At 35.7% G+C, this 11,317-nt stretch overlaps 1 long non-coding RNA gene across 1 annotated transcript; it reads left to right on the forward strand.

The window, feature by feature from the left end:
• Positions 1-3,672: 3,672 nt before the first annotated feature.
• LOC136790605 (uncharacterized) lies at positions 3,673-7,864 on the forward strand. Its single transcript, XR_010830887.1, has 3 exons — positions 3,673-5,743; positions 6,849-7,044; positions 7,320-7,864. It is a non-coding gene; the product is annotated as an uncharacterized lncRNA (long non-coding RNA).
• The last annotated feature ends 3,453 nt before the right edge of the window (positions 7,865-11,317 follow it).

Consider the following 11,317-nt stretch of genomic DNA (forward strand, 5'->3'; position numbering starts at 1 on the left):
TGATCATTTATTCAATGATTTATGTAACTCTCTGAGAGTAACCTTCTAATTATTTACTGCTTTTTGTGATGTTATAAAGTGATTTACATCTGTTTCTGGGACAGTACTGAATACGTTTGCTGTATAATTATTTGTGAATAAACTGTTTTGATCCATACTTTCCATAAAGACACATCCATAATTAATGTCACAGGTCTGTATTTATTTCCAGAGATAAAGAAAGTATTAATTCCCACAGCTCGTTTGGACCTGCAGGGGAATAGCAGTTCTTAGACCTAAATAAGCTATTCAGTATTCCCCTTTGGTATTAAATCTTCTTCATTTTTTTTTCCCTTCCCCAAGAAACTACTTGAATATGTACCAAAAGAACATATTTAGCACTAAAATTAACTACATTCAGATAACTTATCTGTTTAGAAAAACAAAACAAAACAACAACAAAAAAAAAAACACACATGCATAGATCTTTGCAACTCTGAATGTAAGCAAACCCAAGGAAAATACAATCACTGAATTTATTGTAATAAAACATCAAAACATATAAAAACTTCAGTCACCAAGATATTGGCTTCATATAGACTCATAATTAATTCATAGTCTGCCTCAACTGTGGCTCGGGGAAAGGACATAAACAAGGAATGTGGGTTTTGTTGTTTTCCCCTCTGTGACTTCTTTTCTGCCAGATTCCAAATGAAATGAAACCAAAGCTGGCACTATATAAAATTTGATTCAGACTAAACTTCAGACAAAAGCATACATTTCTTAAATAAAAAATGAGTTGTCTGCAAGTTACCTTGACATGGTCTGCAAAGTCTAGTGCATAAGAAAAAAAAAAAACACAACAGAACAAAAACAACAAAACAACAGCTCAGTGAATTGTCAAATGGTACTGAAATAAATAAAAAGAAAAACCTTCTCTGCCCCTTCTTCTTCCCCCCCCTACAATTTCTGTGTGGATATAATACTCCAGATAAAATAGACAATTTTAAGCCTGAATGAATAAGCAGAACATTTTATTTATTTTTATTTATTTTTATTTATTTATTATTTATTTATTTATTTTATTTTTATCCCCAAGTCACTGTAATACATTTTGAAAAAATAACATATATTCCTTGACTATTTTGAAAAGTGCTTACCCTGTTTCAACTTTGCATCCAGCAAATGAAGAACTAGGACGCTTGCTTCTTCCCTGTGGGTGTTTGCTGTAATCATACCAGCTTGGAGGTTAAATCTCTTTAGCATATCCCAGCTATACTAGCTACAGCGCTGAGGAAGTATCCATGGGTTTTCCAGACTGCTTTTTTTTTATTTTGTGCAGGTACCAGTGCTTACTAATTAGCATCGCAGACCAGGCTTAAAGCATACAGCAGGCAACTTACAGAGCAAGGCAACTGCCTGTTGGTTTCAATTTACTGTACTGGAGCCTGCATCTCCACTGAAAAAGGTTAGGCACCTATAGATCAAAGCTCCTGAGGATAGGACTCTAAATACTGCTACTAGGACTCTGTTCATCTCAATGGAGTAAACCAGTGGATTTAATCTGGTCTCAGTCAACTCTAGTTTTATGCTCAGGTTCTAAAGTGTATATGTGGATCCACTGATTAAAATAAACATCTAATTATTATCATTTTGTAACCTGAGCTCAACTGACTTTCTACAGCTGTACAAGTTCCTATTTTTTTTTTTTTTTAACCAATGCTCTCATGAGATCCATTGACAATATTTGCAATAAGGTTCATGATCCTACCTGACAACTTCCTGTCCCATAAAAAATCCATGAAGAGCTTTAATAAAATAAATGGGTAGTGCTCAGACATTCCTTTCTGAAAAAGCATTCACTGGCACAGGTGAGACAGTTATGATATCCCTTCTGTCTCAAAACAAGACATGCACCACAAATCATTCAGGTTAAAAGAAATAGAATAAAATATAAAAATAAAAAATAAATCAGTCTTTACCGAAGAAGACAAATCCAACCATTTCTGTGAATCTCTAGAGAAGTGCTATTATTGTTACACAGAAGTCAAATGGATACTGAGAAGATAAGCAACGAACTGATAACTTGAGTAGCAAAGAATACAGACTACGGTGTATACAGAATACTCTCATAGCTATTTTTTTTCCCAACTACTTTTGCACTGACCAATTAAAAAACTTTTCAAAGGACAGGCTTCTCAGTGCTGAAGTAGTGAACAGTCTTTAAATGGAATGTTAGTAAGGAAGAGTCTTTAAAAAGAGTTAATGTTCTTACTGTTAAACCTTTATAATTTTGATCTTATATATTTAAACTGACAATCTTTGGTCCATATCTGTAAGGAATTTGCATGTCATACCAAGAATAAAAAAGAAATAGAATTGTATCAAATATTAAAATGTCAGTTTAGTTCCTCTCATGTTTTTAGCTTCAGCTTGAAGCTTTTTTCCAAAGATTTGCAAGTTCTTTTGTTAACTTATGTTGTATGGTGTTTCTCATCTCAGAACAAACTGTAAAACTGGAACTGAGAACAGCAATGGCTATGGAGGAAAACTAATACTAAACTATGAGAAAAATTGATATAACAAAACTTCGTCAATTCTTGCTTTAGTAACTATGTTAATAAAGACTAAACTAAAATACAGTGTTTGTAATTCTGTATTGATTATGAACCCTACTGTATGTGTGCTCTTTCTTTGTTGGTTAATAAAAGAATCTTGACAAAGTTGAGTTTAAGTGGGCAGTTGGGATATTATTGTCATTATTTTCTGGAAATCAGCATACTAGTTGTTTTGTTATAATTTTCATGTGAGATACATGAAATATGCTGTCTGATATATATTTGTTTTCTTAAAAATGTTAAAGGCATGTACTAATTTTCTTAACTCTATAGATTACTGTAAAAGTGGGAAAAAAAAACTTTCTTTTTGGTTTTGCATTTATTTTATAAATAACTAAGGAGGCTGTAGCTTTAGACCAGAGACAGAATAATCAGACAGCTGAATTTATTTACAAGCACATTTTTCAATCCTGCTGGTGTTGCTGGTAGCAGCAGTCTTAGACTATCATCAATACTGGAGAAGTTATCTTTTGTTTGCCAGCTACTTCTCTGATTTACTTTTTTTTTTTTTTTTTTTTGAAATGGGGGAGGAGCAAAGTGAAACAAACAGCTTCAGAATTATAAAGATCAACATGGGACAGAGACAGCAAATTTAAAAATGTGAGGAGAGGCAGTTTAAATACACACACTGAAATATGTACTTTGTGTAGACAGAAAATCTTGGATATTGAAAAGGTTTATCAAAGTCAACAATAATAGCCAAATGCTGTAACTGTAAGCATGTACATAAATATTTGCAGGATCCAGGGCTTTGGCTGTTACAGACTTTAAGACTTGTTACAATTTTGTTTGATGGTGAAACAATATATTTCAAAAAAAAAAAAAACAAGCGTGTAACTTTGAGGTTTTCTTTATTTCAAAATGATTTGAAAATGAACAAAGAAAAATGTATATAAATACTCATTTTTAAAAACTGAAAACTGGTTTGTTTACTTTTCCTTGAAAATGTAATATTTACTGTAAAAAATAACTTATTTTTTCTCACATTGGCTTTCCAACTAAATTTTTCCAACTAAACTTTTCCATCTAAATTGGTGAAAAATGTATCCTTAATAAAGTATTTTTTTTTTTTCTTTCTAGGATATTTTTAAGTTAAAGCTATGTGTTGCTCTTGTAGCATCTATGAACACTGTAATTCCATTTACACTTTATAGCTTTCACACAGTAGCATAAATTCTAACACTACAAGGACATATACAAGTTTAACACTTTTTAAATAGTTCCCTTTATTATAGTTAGGAAAACATGTAGGGATGTATTTAAATGTTAGCAAATTAAAGACCTGGAGGTTAACATGTTAACTTCACTCTCTTTGAGCAGATTCTTTCCCAACCTGTGACCTTAATGGGGAGAAAGTTTAGCGGCAGATTTAGTCAAGAGAAATTCTGACATTAATTTAAAAACAAAACAAACAACAAACACAACAAAACAAATGAAATCAAACAAAAACAAAAACAGTAAAAAAAAAAAAGAAAAAAGGAAAAAAAAATTGTCCTGGGAACATCTTAAGTGGTTTCAAATTTAGGCAGCTCCTGTCATGTTGTCCTCGTTTACAATCCAGTAACAATCGTTCTGGGAGTCTAAGTTTTAAACAGATTATAACAATATATATATATTTTTGGGAAAAAAAAAAAAAAGAAATCTAAAGGAAATTCTTCTTCAGTCAAACACATACACACCCTTTTCATGACTGACTGTGGACTTTTCTTCTCTAGATATGAGTATACCCTTTAGCCACCCTGATATTTCTAATCCTCTTTCAATAAAATAGGTCCGTGTCAGTTTAGTAATCCTTCATTAGTCTGCCTTTACTGAAAATTCACTTGGGACAGCATCTTTAATTAGGAATTTTCCACGCCTAGGTGGTACTGTTGACTGTATGGTTTTCTTCTTCTCTTCCCACAACATGCTTAAACCAATGTGATCTTAGTTCATATTTCCTACTTCTTCTCTGAAATAATACTTTTCAATCTTTGCAAGTTTGTTCTCTGTATTCAGATCCAGACTTTTTCTGAATCCACACTTTTTCTATGCATGCACAGCACCAGAAGGAAATGGTGCATTAAGGAGAAGACAGGCAGATAGGTTTATAAGCTAAAGGACTTTGCATATTTTCTGAATAGAAAAGGTCTGTGTTGGTGGGAAAAGGGAAGCAAAAGAGAGACTGGAGACTGGGCCCTTGTAGAACACTGAGGAAACTGTCAAGACTTATTTTAAGATTATATAGACAACCCTTGTTGAGTGGACTGTGTTATTCTGAAACACATTTTGGCATGGGACAGGCTTTTTGTGGGCAATGCTTAGCTCAGCCCGGAAAGGAAAGTATGAAAGCTGAAATGTCATTTCTTCTTCTGGCTATAGATTGCTTCTATTGCTGTTAATTAGGCTAACAGTTAAATGATAATTAATTTAAATGGCAAAAGCTTGATGATTTTTTTTGGCAGAAGTTTAAGTAAGATGAGTGATAGCTGGAATTAGGTTCCCCTGCCTCTGAGTTAATGAACCCTCTAAGGGGAAATACAAGACTTGCTCTGGCAATGATAAAAAGCAGTAGCTGAGTGATGGTGCGAACATAGCTAACATGGCAGTCTGCACAACGGCTTTGCTCATGAAGGGCATAAGGAGAAGATCCTTGTTTTGATAGAATAATCTGAACAAAAGAAACAATGTTTCCTATGCATAGATAAATGCTGCTAGCTTTTTGATGAAAAGACTTATACAGGCTTAAGGGAGGTGTGAAAATGTGCAGTTTCACGTAGAGAGAAATTTATGAAGGAGTGCCATAGTTGCACAGAATTTCTGTATCATGTCATGTAGATGAGCAAGTGATTCTTATCTGCTCTCTGTAATGAGTTCAGTGAACTTTCTATATAACTGATGATGAGATCCAGCTGATAGGAGTTGTTAGGCAAAATGATGTTGGTGGCTGAGTTACATGAAGTAAATGAAGATAGTAGGATTAGTCTGTTGAGAATAGGGCCCCTGCTAGATGCTTCTTCCTGCTTGTGACGAGCAGGTTGAGTTATCAGAGCTCTATGGCTGCTGGGAGTTGGTTACTGTGTCCTAGGGAAGCCTCTGGCTTTAGAGGTGGACCCTGGACATGCTAATACAAGATCATATGATAGAGGTCTATCTGGATTTAAACTGTGAGTTTATCTTGTCTTTAATGGTCTTAAATACAGTAATACTGTGCTGTATTTCTATAGAAAAGAATCTACATTTCTTGTTTCTCTGATTCTTTAGAGAGCAAATGAAGTGCATATTACCTGCTTTCAAGATTACATTCAGGATCTACACAATGCAGTATAGCTGAAGTGGACACATTGCTTGCTGCTGGATATATCTAAGTAAATTAAAACAAACAAATAAAAACAGGAAACAAACAAAACAGCAACAGCAGCAAAAACAAACAAACAAAAACAAACAGAAAGATTAGTCAAGCTGATATTGATGAATTAGTGCTGTAATGGTATGGGTAGAATATGAGGTATATGTGCAGCTGGAGACCTGTTGGTAAAATGTTAATAATTGAAGTGTGAGTGTGTTTGGAACCCAGAATGTACCACCAAATAATCTTCAGGCCAGAACTTTGAGCCAGGGACTCTGTGAGGAGCAAGTAAATAATCCATATGCAATACCTCTACAGGAAACCTTGGAATTTTGCTCTGTAGAATGAAAGCCTAGCAAGACTGCTTGCCTGAAAAAGACCTGGGTGTTTTCTTCTTATGGGTCTTGGGCAGAAATAAGGAAAGGGGAAAACTGGCAGAAAGATCTGGGCAACTGATCAGTTAGAAAGCCTTAAAGAAGATAGATTAGGAGGCTTATTGGAAATCTGCAGATAGACTTTGAACAGAAGAAACAAACCCTAAAACCTGTGGTATTCTCTGTTCATAAGAAATGATTACTTGTTAAAATAAGGGAATAGTTTATAAGATCTAAATACAGAACTGTGGAATGGTTCAAGTTGGAAGGGACCTTAAAGATGGTCTAATTCCAAACTCCCTGCCATGGGCAGGTACACCTCCCACCAGACCAGGTTGCTTGAAGTCCCATCCAGCCTGGCTTTGAACACTTGCAGGGATGGGGCAGCCACAGCTTCTCTGGATAACCTGTGCCAGTGCCTCACCACCCTCATAGCAAAGAATTTATTTCTAATGTCTAATCTAAACCTACCTTTTTAGTTTATAATCGTTACCCCTTTTTGTATTGCTACACTCTCTGATAAAGAGTCCCTCCTTATCTTTCCTTTAGGCCCCCTTCAGGTACTGGAAGGCCCCAGTGAGGTTTCCCCGGAGTCTTCTTTTTTCTCCAAACACCCTATCAGCCTGTCTTCATAGCAGAGGTGCTCCAGCCCTTTGATCATCCTTGTGGCCCTCCTCTGGACTAACTCCAACTGATCCATGTCCTTCTTGTGCTGGGTGCCCCACAGCTGAATGCAGGGCTCCAGGTGGGTTCTCACAAGAGCAGAGCAGAGGGGGAGACTCTCCTCCCTCATCCTGCTGGCCATGCTGCTTTGCTGCAGTCCAGGATATGGTTGGCTTTCTGGGCTGCAAGTGCACATGGCTGACTCATTTAGAGCTTCTCATCAACTAATACCCCAAAGCCCTTCTCTGCAGGGCTGCTCTCAATCCTCTCATTGCCCAGTGTCTATGTTTGGGATTGTCTTGGCCCAGGTGCAGGACCTTGCACTTGGCCTCACTGAACTTCATGTTGTTTTCACAGGCCCACCTCTTCAGTCTGTCAAGGGTCCTCTGGATGGCATCCCTTCCCTCTAGCATGGTGACCACAAAACTCAGCTTGGTATCATCAAAATGTCATAAATATGTGAATAGTTTCTGTGGAAATCTGGTGGTCATTGACCAGAAAAAAATAATTTCTGTGAATTGCAATAAGAGAAAAATAAACAATGCTGCCTCATTGACAGAGTTCCTTTGTACTGTTTAGGATACTAAAAGGACTCTTATCTATAATAGTATTCCTAGAATATTCCTACATCAGAAGAATATTCCTACATCACAGGGATACACCAAAGTTAAGCAATTGCTGCTGAAAATCTCTTCCTTTGGCTGCATGGCCAAGGTACTATGTTTTAGGAGACTTTTGTAAACGAAAAGCTGTTCATCTCCCGACCTTTGTAACTCTTGCATGTTTTGTGTTGCACAGCTTGGGATGAAGGAGATAAAACTGTTTTCCAGATGGCCTTCTCTTCACTGTATCTGAGCACAGCTTTGACATAATTGGCAATCTGTCCCTGCTTGCTCCTTCTCTGGTGGAGGCATGGAAAAAAAGTGCGTGTGTTATATATTCCCTACTGGTGATTGGGGATGCCCAGCACCATGACAGTGAGCATATAGAGACCAGAAATAAAAAACATGTTTGTATTGTGATCCTGCTGTATGTTGCAATTGCTATGTTGTGCTTGTATTGCATTTTCACTTCATTGTATCACTCCAAGTCAAAATCCGATATAGCATTAAATATCTTCAAGTAAGTACATTTGATATTAAACATTAAGCCCTCATGTGGAACGTCTAAAAGAACCCGCTGAGAGAGTATTGGGCTGTGACAGGGTATACAGGATAAAAAAGTTTTATTTTCAAAGTCTACTTCTCAGCTCATGTAAACAAATGTCAGCTTGGAGGGAGGGGGTGTCAGTGGAATTGCCAGTGTATTATATTCAATTGTTATTTCATGATGTTGCTTTGTTTTAGACTTCATTTTACACAGCTGAGTGTTTGTTATGTAAGTAAGAGTATAGAGTTCACTGCATGAAAAAAAATAGAGATTTCTGATAACTGATGATCAGTTATTTTATACATAAAAGTGCAGCTTGCCACTAGGTGCCTCCATAACCACAGGAATTTTAATTTTAAATGACTGATACAATCAAATACTTTGAAAAAAAAGTGTAGGCAGTCAGAAATCTTTCTAACAAGCATCATTTATTCTATAGTCCATATTGAAGACCCAATAATGCTGTAAAATTGTTGGATTTTGCAAGTTACGTAGCTTTAAAGTGCTTTCTAAATGCAGTTAAATGGTGTGTTCTTTTTTTCCTTTCTGCATTTTCAAATAATCCACTACCACCATTCCAAAGAGACTGCAGTTTGAAGATTAATTTAAGATCATATATGTAATTTTTGTGGCTGGGACAGGATAGCTGAAGACTGGGAATTCAGAAAGCTTTGGTTTCTATGCAACCAGCTGCAATTGCAGCAGTTTAGAATGGTTCAGGTCATTACTGATTTTATGCTTAGAAGCCTAAGTAAAAAGACATGTGGACTCATTAGAAATATATGTTACGTATTGTATTTTGCTGAGTGCTGGGCTATGTTAGAGCATAACAGAACAAGGCTTAAGACCAGAAAAAAAATAATGTGCATTTGTCCTTTTTTTTACCCTTTAAAATACCTCTTACTAATGGGATATGACCTGAAGCTTCATTAATGTGTTTACAGGGTTGCTTTTGTTTTACTTATGTGTCTGTACTTTCTGCCAGTTCTAATCCTTATGTTTGATGGTTTATTGTTTTTAGTGTCACTATCAGAAATCACTGTCAGCCCTATATGAAATTTCTAAAGCCATGATAAACAATGCACACTTACATTTGAACAGATAAACCCATATGGGAGTGAACTCTGTTATTATCTTGCATATTGCTAATTCATTTTATTAGTATTTTTCTGTGATCTTTCCATAATGTGGAAGGGAATAATAAGGTTCTGCAGAGCCATAGAATGAGAAACTTGAGAGAGGGAGAGAAATTGATGCATTTTACTTGGAGCAAACATCACTAAGTTTTCAGCTGTGAGTGCTAGCATCCACAGTCACTGCAAAACCAACTTCTCTATTTCTAGAGACAGAGAATAGATTGCTAATTCCTGTAGTCCATTAATCAAGAGCGCAACCCAAGAAAACCGGTACTGAACTATTCTTTGTATTTGAAAACAGTTAATACTGTAGTTGCACTTTGAGTTGTATGACAGCCTTTCAACTCGTGATGGGGATGAAAAAGTGATTTCTCACTTGGTGCTCTGTACAAAGAGTGTATATCAATTAAAGTGCTAATCTGACAACAGGACACCTGAATTAAGACCTCTTTTAATACTTTACTGTGTGATTAATATATCTCTCTCCAGAATGATGTGGTTCCTTGACGCAATTGTAGTTTGATATTTTGTTCTCCTTCATTCTCTCTAACACAATACAGCCATGGGTTGGGAAGTTCTGTCAGATATAACCTGGCTGGACTATATGGGATAGGCAGAGTGGGATAGGCATGGCATAATTCCACTGCCTTTGTGCACCCTAAGTGGAATCTTAGGGTGATGTCTATCTTAAAATGGGAGAAGTGGGGAAGCAGTGAGTGGAGCTGCCAGAACTGAGCTGCATCTCCTCACTAATGTAGTATTTGAAATTGGGAAGGAAATACACACTTGCATTTGAAACCACTCACTTTACTTCACTTTTCAGCTTCTTTCTCCATTCTATTAAAAAAAAAAAAAATTACAAAGAGGAAAATTAAAAATGGTTAACTCAGTTCCAAGGAAGCTGGATGCTCTTTGCTCTTTTCCTACATCAAGAAACATTCCTTTAGCTCTTATTTTGATGCGTCAAAGGTGCTTCTTTTTCCACAATTTTCCACTGGAAAATCGAAAAGAACTATTAAGGAATAAACTTCAAAATAATAGTTGTTTAGTTTGAAAGTTGTTCTCACAGAATATGAATATTTATGTATTTGTGACTAAGAGTGAAAACTAATTTAATTTCCCAAAACCTGCCCATGTATTCTTTAAAAATGTTATTTTCATTTAATGGGGAAAAAAAAAAAAAAGCTTGCTTTTGTGTTAGGACTGTGACAGAGAGCTTAGAAATTATCTTTCAGAAAATTAGTTCTCTCTTAAAAGATTCAGAAATGCAGGATATCTTAATATATCAAAGTAATGGCTTCTATCCTCTAACTTAAAATGTATGAAAGAAGTGAAAATATAAGTAGGAGAAATGCAAATCATGCCTTGTCACATGTGTATGTAGCCTTGATATAGGGTAAAGAGGCAGAAGTTATCTATTGTTGACTTTGTATTTCCTTCCCAATTGCATGGAAGTCCCCCAAGCTAAATACTTAATAGCAAGGTAGTTCGCAAAATAATAATGAGCACGACAAACTATTAGCTAAGTTTCAAACATTTATACAAACTAACTGATATTAGCAGTTCTTAGACGAGAAAACAAAACAAAACAAAACAGACAATTGCATAACTGGAACAGACGGATGATCATCTGCAGTACCATTACAGTGAATGTTACATGTAATATGCAACTATGTAGCTTGTGGTTGTTTTCTATGACGTATTTTCTTGCTGTGAGGCTTATAGAAGATTTTGATGAGAAGATTGATGAGATTGATCATGTTTGTGTGAATTTTTTCATTCATATCCTAAAATCACATCTGTTATGTATTTATAAAGAATTAATGAACTAAGCATTACCATTTCAATTTTTCATGTTGTTTGGAAATGGATTGAGTGCATTCAGACATGGCTTGAAATATTTAATCCAGCTGCAGTGCGACTACAGTCTAATGTGGTGAAGTCTCTGGAACAGTTTTTTATTCTTATCTCAAGGGCAAAAATTGCTTGTTTACTTTCTGTGACTTCTAAAATTACCCCCTTTAAACTGACTGGTGAGAGGCTTTGTAGGGCAAGAATAAGTAATTCCAG

Source organism: Anser cygnoides, chromosome 1 (genome assembly GCF_040182565.1).
Source record: "Anser cygnoides isolate HZ-2024a breed goose chromosome 1, Taihu_goose_T2T_genome, whole genome shotgun sequence".
Taxonomy (NCBI): Eukaryota; Metazoa; Chordata; class Aves; order Anseriformes; family Anatidae; genus Anser; species Anser cygnoides.